Here is a 22281-nt window from a genome sequence, read left to right as displayed (position 1 = left end):
TGATGATAATGTGCTGACATTTAGAGCTAAAGGAATTGGAAGTGGTTCTTCCAGTTCACCCTGCTGTTTCAATGTTAAATGGTTAAATGGTTTGGTAAGAAAGAAAGAAGGAAACACTTAGTCCTCTTCTCAGTCTGTACCAGTTCTTACTCTGTAGTCCATGAACCTGGGAAAGCTGTGGTTGGCCTTAAGGTAGGGTTGCCAGAATTGGCAAGTAAAAAAATACAAATGCCCAGTTACATTTTAATTTCACATGAACAACGAATCCCTACCTTAAGGCACTAAATCCAGAATGCGAATCCATCGGCGGGCCAGGCCCTTGTGAACCGGATGAACAGAGAAACTAGTGGAAACTAGGCCATTTTTGTTGTGGACTGTCCTCAATTGAGGGAAGAAAGCTTCTCCCTTGTACTCTAGAAAATTAACGAGTCCCAGCAGAGCTGGTATTTGAACTCAATAATTATATAAATACTGCCTTTCATATTCTGAATGATAGCATAACATCTGAGTTTTCAGTGGTCAGGGTCAGATCATGAAGGGGCTAATATGATGCTAATGACCTTGGACTTCATCTTGGAGATGATAGGGAATCCTTAAAGGATTGTAAAGAAGGAAAAGGATCAGATTTGTGTGTCAGCAAGAAGACAGTAATCATCTATGACCAGCAGAGCCAGAGGAAGATCTCGAATCATGCACTCCCAGCTACAGAAGGATAGAATACAGAAGAGGACTGCTAAACTGTCATGGCCATCTATACATTTTGACAGACAGAGGTCCTTTGTATCACAATGTAATCCCTACAGTCCACCAGATCTCCTTTAACCCTTGACTACTGGTGGCCTCAAATTTGGCAGAGAGCCTTGCACTATACAGAGCTATATGAGATGTGAACTTGGTCCAGAAGGAATCCTGAAAATCCTAAGAGGCAATACACATTTTGACCATTCTTAAATTGCAGGTTCTCCCTTCATTGAGATGTGGGGCTCTAAGTATTGAGCAATACCTTGCTCTTGACTCTGGTTGGACTGTGTCTGTTTCAACAAATGGAGTACAGCAGAAGTGATGCTAGGCCAGAAAAGGCCATATGGAGTCTACCCTGTTCTCTGGAATACTCACTCTTGGATTCCTGAGCCACCATGTAAAAAGATGATCTACATTGAGGCCACCATGCTCTGAGTAAGCCCAAGCCACGTGGAGAGGCTACGTGTAAGCACTCCCAGTCAACAATCCCAGCTGAATGCAGCCTTTGAGTCATCCCAGCTCAGGTATCAGTTGTTTCAGTGAAGAAACCTCCAGATGATTCCTCATCTCTAAGACATTTGAGTTACCTTCAGCCACACCAGTCTTTCCAGATGAGGATCCAAGCATCAGGGAACTGATTGAGACAAGTATCCCTGCTCTGGTCTGAATTCCTGACCCACAGGAGCATAATAAAATGGTTCTTCATTTATATCACTAAGGTTATAGTGGTTATGCCACAGCAGGTCACTGGAACACCCCATTTCAATCCCCTAAAGTTCCCAGGAATCCATCGCTTTAGACTCCATAGTCAACCTATTCCCTCTCAGGGTTATACATTACTAAACATATGAATTCATTCATGAGAATGAGACAATTGATAACCTGTGTTGGACAGTTTTCTTCACTTTCTGACAATGGCTCTGCTATACTACTTATAAGAGTGAACTGCCTAACCAAAGAGAATCAGAATGGAAACAATGATTCTTGTCCTAAATTTGAAGAGCCTTTTTCAGAGCCCTCCAAGCCCTCCAAGTCTTTTTCAGAGCCCTCCAAGTCTAAATCCACATAATCAACACCCATCAACCACAGGCCAACAATCACATGGACCTCATAAATAGACTCATCAAGGCACACCTGTGGCAGCACACATCACATAGGCAAAATGACTGGGTCCTGATACTTGCAACCATCAAAGAACAGAGCAAGGCTTTGCCAACCAGTTCTTGTCACTTAGGGAAACAATGAAGATGGGAAATCCTGCCCAATTCTCATCCCTCAGTACCATCACCCATATCTGCAGAAAACTCAGGAGATTTTTGGACATGTTCATAGTTACTGTCCATCTTGTCTTGACCCCTTTAAATTCACCCTGCTTGCTACATGTGGCTTCCTGTCTCCAAAGTTAATCCAAACAGCTACCTACTAGGATGCTCCCCCAATTCTTGATCTCTGCTGTCTTCATTAACATACATAACACCCCCATTTGGCCCTAAGAGCAATGGAAAATAAAACCTATCATTTGCCAGTCCTTATTTTGAGGAAATCCACTTGGAACCTGCCCTGTATGCAGTCTGTCTACTAACCCTGACAATCAGAAGTAGAGAATTAACAAAGAAGGTCTGAGTGGTTTTGTATTTGTGCTGCTAGTGCTGGTCCAGTGCATGGAATAAAGGCTTAAGGGTCATTCTTGGAAAGACAAACATGTAATCAATAATCACAATATAATGTGAGAAATACTGTGATAGACTTTGCACAGGATATCATGAGAGTAGTGAGGAGATGAGTTGGTTTTGGATGTAATAGTCATAGAAAAGTTCCAAAATAGGTCAATTCTCAAAGTATTTTCAGTTGCAATGAAGTTCATAGGAAAATATACACCTGAAACTAACACAACATTGTAAATCAACTATACTCCAATAAAATTTTTTTTAAAATAAAGGCAATAAGAGTTAAAAAAAAGTTCAGGACTTCCCTGGTGGTACAGTGGTTGGGGATCCACCGGCCAATACAGGGGACATGGGTTTGAGCCCTGGTCGGGGAAGATCCCACATGCTGCAGGGCAAATAAACCTGTGAGCCACAACTACTGAGTCTGTGCTCTAGAGCATGAAAACCACAACTACTGAGCCCATGTGCCACAACTACAGAAGCCCATGCACCTACAGCCCATGCTCCATAACAAGAGAAGCCACCACAATGAGAAGCCTGCGCTCCGCAACAAAATGTAGTCCCCGCTCGCCACAACTAGAGAAAGCCCACGTGCAGCAACAAAGACCCAACGCAGCCAAATAAATAAATAAATAAAATCCTTAAAAAAAAAGTTCATAGGAAAATAACACGAATAGATTTACTTGAGCAATTACAGTATAAGTGAGTTCATTTCACCTTGACACTATACCTCCAAGTTCTAGGAAATTTTCTAATTTTCAGAATGTAAAACCATACATGCAAAATTGTGAAACAAAGTTGTGGTTCTTTATTTGTGACAGTGAAAAGTTGTAACTTTTCAATGAGATAGAAAATGGGAACAAAGTAAACTATACACAAAGTGATATAGCCATATAACTCTTGAGCCATCTTGTATAGATATTATCCTACCTAAGGGCATTCCAATCCCATCCACTCCCCACCAAACTTTTTAGTCAAAATATGCAAATAATACAGATTTTTAACCTAGAAGACAAAATATGTGGTGAGGTCATTTACTGAACTTAACAACATAGTGAGGAGTTTGGGTCCAGTTTTGGATTTTTTAAGGATGAGGTTTCTATGAGATACACAGACTTGGGAAAGGTTTCAAGACTGGGAGTGGGGGTGGAAAACTTGATAATTTTTGAGGATAGTTAAAGGTAAGAGAGTAAAAAGAGTATATCAAAAGAGAGGGAGAACGTATAATTCAAGAGAAAAGAAAAAGTTAAAAGATCACATTATAATCTTCCATGTAACATCTCTTATAATGATATCTTATAATTTAATTACATCATGTGTGGTTGCCTTATCTCCCCAATAGACCTCTAAGCATCTTGAGGACAAGACAATAAATGTTGTGGGGACTTCCCTGGTGGCGCAGTGGTTAAGAATCCACCTGCCAATGCAGGGGACACAGGTTTGAGCCCTGGTCCGCGAAGATCCACAGGCCGTGGAGCAACTAAGCCCGTGCGCCACAACTACTGAGCCTGTGCTCTAGAGCCCACGAGCCACAACTACTGAGCCCACATGCCACAACTACTGAGCCCGCGTGTCTAGAGCCCGTGCTCCACAACAAGAGAAGCCACCACAATGAGAAGTTCGCGCACCACAATGAAGAGTAGCCCCTGCTCGCTGCAACTAGAGAAAGCCCATGCACAGCAACGAAAGACCCAAAGCAGCCAAAAATAAATAAATTAAATAAATAAGTAAACAGTAATTCCACATATCCCCCCTCTTCCCAGCCCCTGGTAATTTCTAATCTGCTTTCTGTCTCTGTGAGTTCACCTATTCTAGGTGCCTCAACTACGTAGAATCATACAATATTTGTCCTTTTGTGTCTGGCTTATTTCATTTAGCATGTTTTCAAGGTTCATCCTTGTTGTAGCTTATATCAGAATTTCATTCCTTTTCAAGGCTAAATAATACTCAATTGTATGTATATACCACATTTGTTTATCCATTCATCTGTTCATAGACATTTGGGTTGTTTCCACATTTTGGCAATTGTGAATAACGCTATGAACAAAGTATACAAACATCTGTTGAGTCGTTTTCAATTCTTTTGGGTGTATACCTTGAAGTAGAATTTCTGGCTCATATGGTAATTCTACTTCTAACTTCTTGAGGAACTGCCAAACTGTTTTCCACAACATGTACCATTTTATATCCCCACCAGCAATGCATACACGTTCCAATTTCTCCACATCCTCACACTTGTTATTTTCCTTTTTTTTTGATAATTAGCCATCGTAATGAACACGAAGTGGTATTAAAATATCTTTGTATTTCACAAAAATTCACATTAGAGTGATCAGCTAGCCCAATAAGAAGACAAAGTGTATTAAATACATAGCTGAAGACAGTAAAGTTATGTTGGAAAAAACATTTAGGCAATACATATCAAGAGCCTTAAAAAACGTGCAAATTCCAACTTAATTTATAGATGTTTCCTCACATGTTTAAACTGACATGTATAAAGATGTTCATATGGTTTGTTTATGTGGTAAGATATTCATTTTAAAATATGAACAACAACCCTTCCCCCCACCGAGGCAGTAGATAGAATGGTTCTATGCTCATTTGTTTTAAATGACAGAACACAGAAGAGGGAAACAAGGATCCTTTTCTTTGCTTGTGCATTTCAAAAGTCTAGGCTCTGCTGGGGAATAGAAAGAACTTATATACATAGACAACACAGTAGATTTGATGAAAACAGTTTCCCCATCCCTTACACAAGCCTGTTATTACTGGAAAGGAGAGAGGAAGAAGCAGGAAAGCCCAAAGTGGAAAGTATAGGAAACTGATTATGTGGAAGTGCCCTGTACCCTGTGCCTTCACCGCCTCCACCCCTCACCCCCACAGCACTGCATGGGTCCTACAGTAGGAACGAAAAACAGATTTGGGGCGAGGGGTTGTTGAATGCAGAAGGTCTACTTTCATAAGTATTAGAATCCATAAAGGGAGTGAGAACACATAGTAGGAAATGCGGCTTAATAGGCCCAGGCAGATGGGCCTTAGACAGCATCACAGGGCACCCCAGCATGATATGGGAGTGGTATAATGACTACCTGGGGATAACTGGCATTTGTGAAGGGCTTTGAGCAACCCAAGAGTTGCTCAGAACAGCAGAATGATTTCTGTATACCCAAGATCCTGAGACAGCCTCCCAGAGCTGGCCACTGGCAGCCTGTCACAGGGGCTGACAATTCCCATGTAACAGAGAGGGCCCTTCACGGAGGAGAGAGAGAAATCTGTCTCTCAAGAAGCTCTGAGATCCAAAAGCAGTGATGGGCATGGACCATCTCGGAAAAGCTGATCACTAGCAGGATAAAACAGCTCCAACCATTTCTGGTCCTTGGATCACACGACTCAAGATTCAAATTCCAAGGATAAAAGGTCATACTGGCTAGCTTGGGTCACATGTCCAACTTCGGCCAGAGGAGGACAAGGCAATATATATGACTATTCACCAAGATTATATCAAATAGGTGGTGACTTAAATGGGAAGGAAATCCAGAAAGGAGGGGATATATGTATACATATAGCTGATTCACTTTGCTGTACAGCAGAAACTAACACAACATTGTAAAGCAACTATACCCCAATTAAAAAAAAAATGTGGGGCTTCCCTGGTGGCACAGTGGTTAAGAATCTGCCTGCGATGCAGGGGACACGGGTTCGATCCCTGCTCCAGGAAGATCCCACATGCCGCGGAGCAGCTAAGCCCGTGCGCCACAACTACTGAGCCTGTGCTCTAGAGCCCATGAGTCACAACAGGTGAGCCCGTGTGCCACAGCTACTGAATCCCGTGTGCCTAGAGCCCGTGCTCTGCAACAGGAGAAGCCACAACAACGAGAAGCCCGCACACCACAACGAAGAGTAGCCCCCTCTCGCTGCAACTAGGGAAGGCCCGCGCACAGCAACGAAGACCCAACACAGCCAAAAACAAACAAAGAAAACAAATAAATTTATTTTTAAAAAATGTGTTTAATGAACATACATTGTATTCCAGACCACATTCTGGATGTGGGGATCCAGAAATAAATAAAACAGTTAAAAAAAAAAAGACTATCTCAAGTAGAAAAGTGGTAGTTACCTAAGAAAATAACATCAGATGATATTACCAAAAGATGAGGTCAGAGATAGCCGGCAAGCAAAAACTACAGATGTATACCACAGCTGAAGTCACCAAGTGGATTTACTCTTCAAAGATATAATAATTTTTGGAAAAAAGCAACTTCATTAAGGCATAATTTATATACAATAAAAGTTATGTGTCTTAAGTGAACAGGTTGATGACTTTTGACAAATGTACACATGTATGTAACCACCACCCCAATCAAGGTATATATTTCCATCTCCCCAGAAGTTCCCTGGTGCCCCATTTGCAGTCAATCTCCCCAGCTGCCCCACTCCAGGCAACCACCAATGTGATTTTCTAGTACTATTGATTAATTCTGTTTTAGAATTTCTTATAAATGGAATAATAATCTAATATTCTAAATATTTCATTTTATTTCCTATTAGCTGCTTAGCTATAGCTCTTTTTATTACTTTTTCAGTGTTTCCTCTAAGGCTCATAATATGTATTCTTAATTTATCAGAGTCTATTTAGAGTCAATACTAAATATATCTCTTCCCATTTCCCACTTTCTACTTAAGACTTATCCTACTTACCTGACACTTCCTGCCTCACAATGAAATAATTTTATAACAAATAAAAATTTACAAATAAATTCACCTACCCTCTTATACTTTATATGAATATGTTCATATCCTTTCCTTCTCCATTATAAGCCCCTCCTTACATTTGTTTTAACAGTTACTGTCTTTCAAGTGAATTACAAGAAAGAAAGCAGTCTTTTATGTTTTCCTGCTTATTTACAACTCCTGATGCTCTTACCTTCCTTCCTGTAGATTTGACTATTTGGAAAGTATTTAGTACTCTATTAATTTACATTCCTGACAGTAGTGGCAGTGATTTTCCTATATACAAATCATAGCAAGTTAGGAAACATAATGGAAAGAAAGATTACAAAAGCAATGAAAACTGAAAAAGATTAAGAATATAGAATAAAGAATAAGGGATAAAGTCAATAAGAAATGTGAAAGACCTATGTGAGAATAGCCACAAAACAATAAAGGGATACAAAAGAGGCTTTTAATGAAAGGAGGGACACGCTTTGTTCCCAGAAAGACAATTTTGTAATTATGTGATTTCTACTTAATTATACTTAATTTCTACTTAATTCTCAACAATTCCGCATCATTTTTGTGGTCAGTATAACATATAGCTGGAATTTACCTTTAAAAAAATTCATATATTAACTACTGGTATATCTGATTTTGCTCCAGCAATCATGGTTTACATTTTCCACCCATTGTATAGTCTTGCCTTCTTTCTTTTCTCTGTCTGTGACTTTGGCTATATAGGTTTTTAAAAAAATGTAGTACTGGGCTTCCCTGGTGGTGCAGTGGTTAAGAATCTGCCTGCCAATGCAGGGGACACGGGTTCGAACCCTGGTCTGGGAAGATCCCACTTGCCAAGGAGCAGCTAAGCCCATGCACCACAACTACTGAGCCTGCGCTCTAAAGCCTGCGAGCCACAACTACTGAGGCCCGCATGCCACAACAACTGAAGCCCATGCACCTAGAGCCCGTGCTCCGGAACAAGAGAAGACACCGCAATGAGAAGTCCATGCACCACAACGAAGAGTACCCCCTATTCGCCACAACTAGAGAAAGCCCACGCGCAGCAACAAAGACCCAACGCAGCCAAAAATAAATAAATTTATTTTTTTTAAATATAGTATTGCATTCTATTTTTGCAGTACTGCATTCTATTTCCATTCTTATAGTGGTGAATTTTATCTTTTATAAAATAGCAGTTATTACTATTTTCTGATTATAAAAGTAAGACATGCCCATGAAAGAATATTTGGAATAAACAGAAAACTAGGAAAAATTTTACTGTAATCCCACTATGCAGAGATAACCACCATTAATATCTTTAAACTTTTTGTGTATTGAAATTAATTTTTTTTTTACTAAAAGTAAAGCATGCTTCCTGTAACAATTTCAAATAATACAAAGACACTATAGTGGGCATCTTTTATTTTTGCTTGTCCAGTATCTAGTCCTTCTTCTTCTGGAAATGATACCCTGATTTTGCTTTGGGGAACTATCTCTCCCCCACTTTCAGTCCATGTGTTTCAGATGAGACTGATCCAATGCCTCAGCTCTAAGGGCTAGCACAAGACTTAGTTTTGGTCAGAGTAATGATGGCCCAGGAAAGGCTAACAGGAAACAATTCTGCAACTTTGGTTGAAATTACATATTGGGAAAAAGAAGTTCATTTCTACTATGACCCACATCTAAAAAATAGAATATGATGAAAATGGTGCTATGTGACTTCCAAGGACATAACTTCTACTCTGCGCTTTCCTTCTTGAGTCATTCATAGAATGAATCAGGAAGCCAGCCACCATGTTGTGAGGATACTCAAGCAGCCTCATGGAAAGGACCCTGAAGAGAGGAACTGAGACATCAGCCATGTGAGCGAGCCACCTTGAAAAGAAATCCTCCAGCCTCAGTTGAGCTTTCAGAGGACTGCAGCTCTACCTGACTTCTTGGCTGAATCTTCATGTGAGATCCTGAGCCAGCACAGCTCAGCTAAGCTTCTCCTGACCCATGGAAACCTTGAGAGATACTAAATGTTTATTGTTCCTTTAAGCCATGAAGTTTTAGGGTAATTTGTTATATGGTAATAGATAACTAAAACAGGTTGGTTTAGGAATCTAGACCTAAGCCAATCAGAATGTGGCATTCCAGGTAAACTTTATCCATTTAGGAATAGGCAATTTACTAAACTGTCCCAACTGGACAAAAGGGATGGGCTTCCTCTTTTTTTTTAAAAACAGTTGGGTAAGCAACTGTCTTCCACTACCCATAAACATGAAAATCTATATTCATATTGTAATTGGCAGCCATCCTGTCGTCATAAAAGAGGCCAACTTTAGGATGAATATAATCTGGCAGGTGGCAAATCAGATAGACCAAATAAATTGGGTCCTTGATAAAATTATTGAGCTACAGAAACAAATAACCATAAACCCCACCTTAACTTTAGCCTTCCAGTTATATGAACCAATGCATTTCCTTACCATTTTAGCTGCAAAAGCCTTCCTTTTGTTAGTATATGCTTTGAAATGAACATCTCCCGTTATTTTCAAACTTTCTTAGTCATGTCGTTTTAGCTGCCTCTTTAGCTGGGGTTTTGTTGTTTTTTCTTTTCTCAACATACCTATGCCTCTGATAGGAAGAATTTACTATATTTGCTCTTATAGTGATTAATCATATATTTGTTTTTATTCTCACTATTTTGGCTCATGCAGTCTATGTATTTTGCTTTATTCTTTAGTAAGTTTGAAGTCTTACCTCAGAGGTTGCAAATTGATAGCTTTATATTCAACCCACAGATATGGTTGGGGTGTTTGTCTTATAGGGTATTTAACAATTTTGAGTCAACATTTAAAAGTCTGGAATATGGAGACTTTCCTGGTGGTCCAATGGTTAAGAATCTGCCTTCCAATGCAGGGGACATGGGTTGGATCCCTGGTCGGGAAACTAAGATCCCACCATGCCGCCCCGATCTCAGACTTCCAGCCTCTAGTACTGTGAGAAAATTAATTTCTGTTGTTTAAGCCAACCAGCTTATGGTACTTTGTTATGGCAGCCCAAGATAACTATAATATACTATTTTTTCAAGAAAAAAAATGTACATTACCTCTCTGGCCCCTGTGGACATTTGGGTTTGCAATTTCTGTTTAAATCTTTTTTTACTTGTGGTTGCCCATAATTTGTTAAGAATTATGATATGAGCCAATATGTTTATGAGCATCAAGATAGTTTATCTATAATTTTGCTACCCTACACAGGATACTTTTAACAAGATTTCATTCTCCCCTACTTTATACCTCACTTCCACTTTTATCGTGATTCAGTTCAAGATTGTTATTAATTTTTCTTATTTGTTCTCTTTTACTTTAAGATCTCTTCTGAAGAATTGCATTAACCTTCAAAATCACTTTATCGAAAGTATTTATACTTAACTGTAAGCTTTGTTGATTTCTTTGCTTATCACAGTTTCTAATAAATCATGCTTCCCCTTTTTGTCCTCTTTATTGTGATTCATTTTTTATTGTGCTGCAGTACTTCCTTAAGGAAAAAAATCTCTGTTGACAGATGGTTTGCACTTCCTCAGAACTTGTATCAGTCACTGACCTGAGTTTCCCCTGAGGAAGGCCTCTCACTCCAAGCCTACAGCATTCTGCTGGCTTTACCCCCAGGGTAAAGCCATGGGCATGGAAGAGGCCTGCAAGTGAAGACCCTCCCAGAGCAAGAAAACAACAGAGGCGGTGGAGGCTTAAGGAATTTCACTGATGTGAAATACCTTTCACCATGTCTATTGTGACCACCCCAGTCTAAGCCACTATCAGTTGTCATCTGGATGACTGAGATAGTCTCCTAAAATGATCTCACTTCATTCACTCCAAGTAAAAACAAAAGTCCTTACAATGGCCAACAAGACTCCAAATGATTTGAAGTTCCCTCCACCCCACCTCACCTCCCTGACTTAATCTCCTACTGCTTTCCACCTCACTCTATTCCAGACACAGTGGTCACCTTGCTCTAATGTTCTCTCTGCCTGGAACGCTCTTCCCACAAATAACTTCACTATTAACTTTCTCACGTCTCCAAGTCTTCACTCAAATGATGCCTTTCAAATGAGGCCCTCCCTGATCACCCTAAATAGTGCTGTAACTAGTCCTCCAACCAATTTGCTCCTGATCTTCTCCGTCCTCTGCTTTATTTTTTCCCATAGCACTTACCATCTTCCAACATACCACATAAACCAGTAATTATTATGTTGACGATTTATTACCTCTCCTCCTGCTGGAACATAACTTCTACAAGGGTAGCAATTTTGTCTGTTGTGTTCACTATTCTATCTCCAGTGTCTAGAACAGTACTCAACACATAATAGGTGCTCAATGAATATCTGTTGAATATAATGAGTAGGATATATATTTTCTTAGATTAAAAAATTCTTACCATGTGATTTTCGAAAAGAAGTAGAAAATAAAAAGCATAATAAATTGCTATGTACACATCATCCAGCTACAACTGTGATCAACATTTTGCAATGTTGTTGAGTAGGATATACTTAGATGTGGCTTATCTTTCAGTAACCAAAAATAAAGATGATAACAGGTTATATTTTTTCCCAAAGAAAGGTAATCTGTGGGAAAGCCCTCTTTTTCATCCTTAAATGAGTTAATCCCAGACTTTTAAAAATTGCCTGTATAAGTGCTACACTCCTCCAAACCTTTCATGTGACTCAGCTCCATAAGAATTACTTGAAGGCTAAGGTGTGAAAGGGGTTCCTCTTTAGTTTCTGGAAGCATGATAAAATTTTTCCTTTTTACAACTCTTGAATCATTTCATCAGGAAATTGGAGAGATAGGAGGTAGAATGTGTGTGATTTGTTCACCACCTTGGACAATTCAACATCTGTTTTTTTTAATGTGTGCATGCCCTCTATTTTTTAAATGTTTATTTATTTATTTATTATTTATCTGGTTTTTTTGCTGCGTCGGGTCTTAGTTGCAGCACGCAGGATCTTTGTTGAGGCATGCAGGATTTTTCGTTGCGGCACGCAGGTTTCTCCCTAGTTGTGGCATGCGGGTTTTCTCTTCTTTAGTTGTGTGCACGGGCTCCAGAGCACGTGGGCGCTGTAGTCTGCGGCAAGCTGGCTGTCTAGTTGAGGTACGCGAGCTCAGTAGTTGTGGTGCGCGGGCTTAGTTGCCCTGTGGCATGTGGGATCTCAGTTCCCCCACCAGGGATCGAACCCATGTCCCCTGCATTAGAAGGTGGATTCTTTCTTTCTTTCTTTTTTTTCTTTCTTTTTTTTTTTTGCGGTACGTGGACCTCTCACTGTTGTGGCCTCTCCCGTTGCGGAGCACAGGCTCCGGACGTGCAGGCTCAGCGGCCATGGCTCACGGGCCTAGCCGCTCCACGGCATGTGGGATCTTCCCGGACCGGGGCACGAACCCATGTCCCCTGCATCGGCAGGTGGACTCTCAACCACTGCGCCACCAGGGAAGCCTTTTTTTTTTTTAAGAGGCATAAACCAGCAGGAATACAGAAAACAAGAAGGGAGGCAACAACAACAATACTTTGGCTGCTGGAATGTGGATGGAATGGATGGGTATTAACTGACTTACTAAGACCTAAGAAAGCACAATCTTCAACCAGCAATGGAGAAAGTAGAGCATCAATCTGATTTATGTCAGAGAACTCATAGAAGACTCAGGAATTGTTGGCACCAGGTACCTCTGGAATTGGGGAGAAAGGAATGGCTAAAAACAGGAAGACTGACTGAAAATATGAATAGGAAATGTTAGGCTCCTAGATGCTAACCTTCACACATGCTGACAAACCACTCTGCTTCTTCCATCCTGGCAGGAGAATGGAAGCTTAATCTTCCGAGAGGGTAAAGCATAGGGTCTCTGGTCTGGGGGATACCAGCTTCAGTTGAAGGTAGGAGTTTCATGCTAAAAACAGGTTTAGTAAGTAAAAAATTTTTATAATAAATGTTAAGATGCTTCCCCTACTTCCTAGCTTTCTTCCTGCCTCAGCTTCCAGAATGCTGATGGCCGGGTCTATAACGATGAGTTATGTTTAACTTCATTCGAAACAATTCTGTTAGATTGTATTGTGACAGCTGTCATATCAGCGAGCATTAAAAAAAAAACATCAAAACTGGTGAATTTTTGTGTAGCCATTTTAATATTGAAGATGGAAGAAAAAAACAACATTTTGGGCATATTATGCTTTATTATTTCAAGAAAGGTAAAAACGCAACCGAAACACAAAAAAAGATTTGTGCAGTGTATGAAGAAGGTGCTGTGACTGATCAAACATGTCAAAAGTGGTTTGTGAAGTCTCGCTGGATGGTGCTCCATGGTCAGGTAGACCAGTTGAAGTTGAAAGCGATCACATTGGGACATTAATTGAGAAAAATCAACGTATACCACTTAGGAGATAGCCGACATACTCAAAATATCCAAATCAAGCGCTGAAAATCATTTGTACCGACTGGTTATGTTAATCGCTTTGGTGTTTGGGTTTCACATACGTTAAGCAAAAAAAGCTTCTTGACCACATTTCTGCATGCAATTCTCTATTTAAATGTAATGAAAATGTTCCGCTTTTAAAACAAATTGTGACGGGTGATGAAAAGTGGATACTGTACAATAACGTGGAACAGAAGAGATCGTGGGGCGAGCGAAATGAACCACCACCAACCACACCAAAGTCCGGTCTTCATCCAAAGGAGGTGATGTTGTGTTTATGGTGGGATTGGAAGTGAGTCCTCTATTATGAGCTCCTTCTGGAAAACTAAACAATTAATTCCAACAAGTACTGCTCCCAGTTAGAACAACTGAAAGCAGCACTCAACGAAAAGCGTCCAGAACTAGTCAACAGAAAACGCATAATCTTCCATCAGGATAATGCAACGCCGCATGTTTCTTTGATGACCAGGAAAAAATTGTTACAGCTTGGCTGAGATTCATCCGCCTTATTCACCAGACATTGCACCTTTGGATTTCCATTTATTTTGGTCTTTACAAAATTCTCTTAATGGAAAAAATTTCGATTCCCTGGAAGGCTGTAAAATGCACCTGGAACAGTTCTTTGCCCAAAAAGATAAAATGTTTTGGGAAGATGGAATTATGAAGTTGCCTGAACAATGGCAGAAGGTAGTAGCACAAAACGGTGAATATGTTTTTGTTTGTTTTGGTCCTTTTGACAACACCACGCAGCATGCATGTGGAACTTCCCTGACCAGGGATCGAACCCGTGCCCCCTGCAGTGGAAGGGCGGAGTCTTAACCACTGGACCACTGGGGAAGTCCACAAAATGGTGAATATGTTGTTCAATAAAGCTCTTGGTGAAAATGAAGAATGTGTCTTTTATTTTTACTTAAAAACTGAAGGAAGTTTTTGGCCAACCCAATAATAAAGGCCCACAGTGAATAAGTCCCACCTGCAGACAGAACCTAGAGGCAGCTCATTTAAATATGAGCACACAGCCATGCATCTAATATAAAACACAGTAACCAAAGCAAACAGAAAAAGCCACTTGGAGGAAACCTGTATGTTGAGCGAGAAGAAAACACAAAAACTATGTCTCATATCTTCAGAGATATTTTATCTGTTAAACAAGAATAAGATACAATTTTAAAAGGGACTTAAATTCTAGATTTTAGAGAGCAATAAGAGCTCTTGGAAATTAAACACATGATCACAGAAGTTAAAATCTCAATAGCAGTTTTGGAAGTTAACTTTGAGGAAAGCCAGAAAGTTGAAAAAAAAAAACTGATAGGGAATAGAAGAGAAAAATATAGGGGATCAGGCTGAAATGGATGACATTTTCAAATATTAGGAGGTGAAAAAAAAGGAAAGAAAAAAGAATAGAGAAAAATAGAGGGGAGAAAATAATCCAGACATAATTTAGAATTATTTTCCCAAACCACAGTACATGAGTTTCCAGACAGAAAGGGCCTACCAAGTGCCTAGCAAAATGGATGAAAAATGAACATCTACCAAGGTTCATCACTATGAAATTTCAGAACACCAAGGACAAAGAATAAATCCTTCCAGCAAGATTTTAAAAAACAATCAAAGAAGCAATTATACTCCAATAAAGATGTTAAAAAAAACCAAAACCAAAACCAACAACAACAACAAAAATCAAAGTGACATCAAACTTGTCAATAGCAACACTACTGTGAAAATATTTATTAATGTATGGTCTCAGGAAATTCCTTTGAGAGAAAATAATTTCCAATCTAGAATTCTCTATTCAGCCAAATTATGAATTAAGTGTGAAAGTAAGGTAAAAATATTTTCAGACATAAAACATCTCCAAAAACAATTGCTCCTCATTTACCTACTCTCAAAAACAACTAAGGAATGGACTCCACCAAAACGAAGGAATAAACCAAGAAGGAGGAAAAAATATGACACAATATTGAGGGTCCAACCAAAACAGAGCTAAAAAGTAAAACTCTAGGATGATAGCAAAGGCAGCTCCAACAAGACAGTGGCACAGGCCTGAAGAGGAACCAGTATAGACTAGAGCCAATAAGAAGACTCTGGAAAAGATGTCTAAAATAAGATTAAATCGAAAGAATATTGCTGCTAGAATACTACTGTTTTTAAATGTTTTGGGAGATTTATATAGCCAGAGGAAGTTTGGGGTTAAATTAATAATAAATAAGTAGAAAACTAAATAATCTAAAAAACACGATAACCCCGCAAAAGACAAAATGTGAAAGAAATGAAAAGGACTCATAGTATAATACTAAATTTGATAAGACTAGCATTTACATAGCCATAATAAAATAAATGCTATATGTTGATCTATTGAAATTATAAATTAAATGTACAAGAAGGATAAGGAAATGGGAAGGGTGCATATGTGACATGGTAGGGAATGGCAAAAGAGTTAAATCCTCATCTTTCATGAAAGGAAGACAATAGATGATGCCTGAATTTGAAAAATAAGAAGCAGCAATGCATGTTATTTTAGAGATAGGGAGGTAAATTCCCAAAAAATCACTTGAGAAGTGAAATTTGGTTGCCACTTGGGAAAATATTTCTTTAAAGGGTGGACAGATAACAAAGGCATAAGACTTCCCAATAGGAGCACTGTTGTTGGAAACCTTTTAATTAGTGTATAGTCTTGGTGAATGACCTTGAGGGAAAAATCTATTTCCAATCTACAACAATCTGAGAACAGAAAATAGAAAGGAGGAATGCTGTCTGACATAATAAAACTATAATAGAACAGCTTGACTCAAATTAAATGAATGTATAACTTTGAGAAAACTAATTACAAAATATTTTACATAATTCTATTAAGGGTACTATATTAATAATTAACTCATATGACTCAATTTGTTGGAATTCTTATATGGAAATTAAAAGCTAATTTTTCTCCTTGATACAGTAACTAAAACATGATTAAGTTAAAATGTGAAAATGTTTACTACTGAATGAATTCAGTGAATTCTTTTGACCCACTTAAAGAAAAGAACATGACATTCATGAAGTAATAACTGAAAAGCCTTTAAAAGAACTGTTGTGTAGTTCACATTAATTTAGATTTTCTTTTTTAATATGCCTGCATTACAAGAAAAAACTTCTTTCAAGCCTGAGAAAAAGGAGTGAATTCTTCTTTGCCCTCCAGGCCCTCTCCTGCAATATACTGAGGCCATGTAAGAGGTTGGAGTTTAGTGGAAGCTGGGAAGGATTGAAAAGGTCTGCCTGGGGCTTCCCTGGCGGCGCAGTGATTGAGAGTCCGCCTACCGATGCAGGGGACGCGGGTTCGTGCCCCCCGGTCCGGGAGGATCCCACATGCTGCGGAGCGGCTGGGCCCGTGAGCCATGGCCGCTGAGCCTGCGCGTCCGGAGCCTGTGCTCCGCAACGGGAGAGGCCACGGCAGTGAAAGGCCCGCGTACCGCTAAAAAAAAAAAAAAAGGTCTGCCTGACCAAAGGTACCTTTTTCACCTGGCTGTCAAGATGTCAGAAAAATCCTCCTATTAGTTACTCTTTTTTATGTGACCATTAGAGCCTCCTGTTAAAATAAAAATAGTTTAACTGGGAGTGAATTTACTAAATCATCATCACTTATTAACAATTTAGTTTACCAGTTTATCTCTTAGCATACTCCTGGTATTGAAGGACACAGAAATAGTAAGCACTGAACAGGAGAGAAGAATGATCTAATCAACAATGTACAATAGAAACATAGTACCAGCCTTATATGTTAACGTGAAATTTTCCAGTAACCAACAAGTAAAGAGGAACAAACCAACAAGTAAAAAGGAACAAACCAACAAGTAAAAAGAAACAAACCAACAAGGAAGGACCTACTCTATAGCACAGGGAACTATACTCAATATTCTGTAATAATTTATAATGGAAAAGAATCTAAAAAAGAATATATATATAAAAGAATATATTCATATATGTATATGTGTGTATAGATATAGATATATCACTTTGCTGTACACCTGGAACTAACACATTGTAAATCAACTATATTATATTTCAATAAAAATTTTTAAAAGTAAAAAGAAACAGGTGAAATTATTTTTAATATATTTTCTTTAACCCCATATATATATATATATATAAAATCATTTCAACATAGAATCAATTTTAAAAATTACAAAGGAGATATTTTACTAAGTCTTTAAAATCCAGTGTGTATGTTACACAGCACATCTCAATTTGGACTAGACACATTTGAAGTGCTTAATAATCACATGTGGCTAGTGGCTATCATATTGGACCAAGAGGATCTAAATCTATGGTTTTCAAAGTGTGGTCCCTGGACCAGCAACATCACCATCACCCTAAAACTTGTTAGAAATAAAAATTCTCAATCCCTGCCCCAGACCTACTGAATCAGAAACTCTGATGGTGCAGTCCTGCAATCTGTGTTTTAACAAGCCTTTCAGGTGATTCTGATACATGCTAAATTTGAGAATGACCAGTCTAAATAACAGGGAACTGGTGGGAGAATTTTTTTCCTTTACTCTATTAAATAGGTATTACATTCAACATGGGTCAAAATTTTTAAAATACAAAAGCATATGGGGACTTTCCTGGTGGTCCAGAGGTTAATACTCTGCACTCCCAATGCAGGGGGCCCACGTTCGATCCCTGGTCAGGGAACTAAGATCCCACATATCGCAACTAAGCACGTGCACCACAACTACTGAGCCCTGCCCGCACTAGATCCTTCATGCCTCAACTAGAGAAGCCCGTGTGCCACAACGAAGACCCAGCGCAGCCAAAAATACATACATACATACATACATACATACATACATAAAGCATATACAGGGAGAAGCTTCCTTTCCTGCACTGGCCACAAACCATGTATTTCCACTCCCCAGAAGCCTCCAAGCTGGCCTCAGTGACCCCTGACTCCTAGTAGTGACTCCTCTGATATTGTGATAAAATCTAAGTATATATTTTGGTTTTCATCCCTAGACCTTGGGCAGTGCAATGAAAACCTTTGTAATTTTCTAAGTGAAAAAGGAGCTAGGAACACCTTTTTTTTTTTTTTTGGCCGCGAGGCTTGCGGAATCTTAGCTCTCTGACCAGCGATTGAATCTGCGCCCTGGGCAGTGAAAGAACTGAGTCCTAACCACTGGACCGCCAGGGAATTACCCATTTTGGTTTTGGCATTTGGCCTTTGACCCTGATTCTTGACACAGAGTTCCTCAATCCTTTGGAATTTCTTGGATGATAGGAACATCTTTTGCTCTAATGATGTGACTCTTGGTCAGCTCCTGGATAGCTTCAGATAGGGGCTGGTCACCATACAGACTAAGCTATGATTAGAAGCTTGGAGCTTTCAGTTTCACCTCCTACCTGAGGAGAGGAGATGGGCTGGAGACTGAGTTAATAATCAATCATGCCTACATGATGAAGCCTCTGTAAAAATCCCTGAAGTATATATAGGGTTCAAGGAGCTTCTGGGTTGGTGAACACATCCACATGCCGGGAGGGTGGCACATCCCAACTCCACAGGGACAGAAGTGTCTAGGATGCTTCCAGACCTCCCCCTATGTATCTCTTCATCTAGCTGTTCGTCTGTATCATTCATCATATCCTTTATTACATAATAAAATGGCAAACATAAGTGTTTCCTTGAGTTCTGTGAGCTATTCTAGCAAATTATCAAACCTGAGGATGGGGTTGTGGGAACCCTAATTTATAACTTGTCAGTCATCAGAAATACAGGTGACAACCTGGTACTTGTGACTGACATCTGAAGTGAGGACAGTCATATGGGACCAAGCCCCTAACTTATGGCATCTGACACCAGCTCTAGATAGATAGTGTCAGAACTGGATTGAATTAAAGGACAACCAGCTGGTGTTGGAATACTGGTCAGTGTGGGAAAATCCCCACATATTTGGTGACCAGAATTAGACTGTGAGAGTAAAGGAAAACAGTACGTCTTCCTAAACAACTCTCTGGTATAATCCCCTCTCACACTGGATCAGGGTTGGTCTGTGTGACCAGTAGACTATTGTAGTAGTAATGGTATGTTCATTCTGAGACTGGGGTATAATAAGACATTATGGCTTTTGCCTTGCTCTCTCTTGCATCACTCCCTGGAAGGTTCGTGGGAGGGCAGCTACTATGTTGTGAAGACACTCAAGCAGCCCTATAGAGAGGTCCATGTAGTGAGGAACTGAGGCCCTCAGCCAACAGCCAGCAAGAAACTGAAGCCTCCTGCTAACAGCCATGTGAGTGAACCATCTTGGCAGTGGATTCTCCAGCCCCAGCAAATCTTAAAATGACTGCAGCCCCAGTTGACACCTGAATTGCAATCTCAAGACAGACCCTAAGTCAGAACCACCAAGCAAGGCGCCTTCTGAATGCTTGACCAACACAAACTGTGAAATAATAAATATTTGTTATTTTAAACCATCAAATATTGGAATAATTTGCTATGCAGTAGTAAATAACTAATCTACTATGAGGGCTTCCCTGGGGGCACAGTGGTTAAGAACCCTCCTGCCAATACAGCGGACACAGGTTCGAGCCCTGGTCTAGGAAGATCCCACATGCTGCAGAGCAACTAGGCCCGTGCACCACAACTATTGAGCCTGCGCTCTAGAATCTGTGAGCCACAACTGCTGAGCCCGTGTGCCACAACTACTGAAGCCCATGCACCTAGAGCCCATGCTCCACAACAAGAGAATCCACTGCAATGAGAGGCCCATGCACCACAGCAAAGAGTAACCCCTACTCGCCACAACTAGAGAAAGCCCACGCACAGCAACAAAGACCCAATACAACCAAAAATAAATAATAAATAATTAAAAAATAATAATAACAATCTACTATGTCTAGAAGAATTTTGAAAGAGTTACTTGAGGTCTGCACAAACAGTAAAACTAGGCCTAATGAATCTAAACTACTGCCCTAAGAATACATTATTTATGCTAGCTTTTGTGCAAACAAAACCTAAAACCAAGTCTTTCTTAAAGATTTTAAAATTATAAACATTATGAGTCCTTCTCATTATACATATGCACACACAGACACTTCAGAATTATGTGAAGTAAATTGGACAACTCCCCCATTTCTGAAACTGCCCTGATTACATTCATTCCTGAGTATTTATGCTTCAACTTTTCCTTCTTTTTCATGAAATATAGTATATTTTTAGTATATTCTCATTTCCCCCCAAAACCACCCAGAACCTTTTTCTTTTGCTTGCAATCAGAAGAATTGTAATAGTGTAAAATGGATATACCATAATTTAATCTGTCTTTTCCTTGGACATTTAAATTATTTCCAGTTTTTAATATTATTAATAGTATTACAACAAACACTCCTTACATCTCTGCCTACCTGTGTGTTATCTTTCAGATAAATTCCTAGAAACGAAATTGCTGAGTCAAAGGGTATGTGCATATAAAAGCTTGATAAATACTGCCAAATTTCCTTCGATAAACCTCGTGCCAATGTACACCTTCAATGTACACTGATTGGTGTTGTTGGAGACTTTGAATGCTCCTTTCCCCAGCTACAACTCCAATTCTGATTAATGAAGAACATACACTTCCCCCAAAAAATTGGTCAAATGAGAATTGAAGTACAGTTCCATGAATATGGACAACAGCCCAGTGCTCCAATGCTAAGCTGTAATTTAGCTTAGGTCTGAGACTGAAATAAAGACTTTTATTCCCAGCCTGAATCCAGACCTTGTGACCCACACACTCAGGCTTTCTTGCAGAGAAATAAAAGTTGAAAAATGAAATTCCCTTCCTCTTATAAATGAAAGTTCCAAAAATCTATCCTCCCCAATTTCCACTGGTCGTGATGAGTCTGGTTTCCAACAGCAGGAGATAAATCTCAAAACCCTAACCCACCCAAAAATTGAAGCCCCTTTGAAATACCTCCAAAGTAGAGTTACTCCTCCCTGTAACAGATGAAGGAGATATTCTATTTGATTCATTATGAAGAAGGGCTTACTAAGAGGCAGTCCTGAAGGATTCTTTTGTTGAGGAAGAGAACCTAAGTCTTTTTCTCTTGGTTTGAAAAATACTTGACTGAAGATTGGAAGGGCTCATCTCTGCTTTCCTTTTGGTCTGTTGGTCCACTGTATGGATGTTCCCCATCCACAGAGACCTGATCCCTGTGCCATTGGTTGTATTAAGCTGTATTTCTTCAGGAAAGTATGTAGAAAGGTGAGGTGTTGACTAACTGTTAACGTGGTTACTGATACCAGGGTATATTTCTAAAGTATAAATACATGATTTTAGGGTACTTCCCTGGTGGTCCAGTGGTTAAGAATCTGCCTTGCAGTGCAGGGGACATGGGTTCGATTCCTGGTTGGAGAACTAAGATCTCACATGCTGTGGGGCAACTAAGCCCACGCACCACAACTAGAGAGCCCACGGGCCACAACAAAAGGTCCCTCATGCCGCAACTAAGACCCGATGCAGCCAAAAATAAATAAATATTTTTTTAAATGTATGTATGTGGTTTTACTTCCCTGATTAAAGACCTCTGATGATTCATCATTGCCCAAATCATAAAATCCACACTTCCTGATTTGGCTTTTAAAGCCCTTCACAATCTAACCCAAACCTACATTTCCACCTTTCACTATTCCTACCCTACCTCCTACCCCACTCCCCTATTCCCTGAAATCCGGTCTTCAACTATGCCAAAACACTGGCCAC

The sequence above is a fragment of the Lagenorhynchus albirostris genome, chromosome 20 (genome assembly GCF_949774975.1).
Source record: "Lagenorhynchus albirostris chromosome 20, mLagAlb1.1, whole genome shotgun sequence".
Classification (NCBI taxonomy): Eukaryota; Metazoa; Chordata; class Mammalia; order Artiodactyla; family Delphinidae; genus Lagenorhynchus; species Lagenorhynchus albirostris.
Note: the sequence above shows the minus strand (reverse complement) of the source record.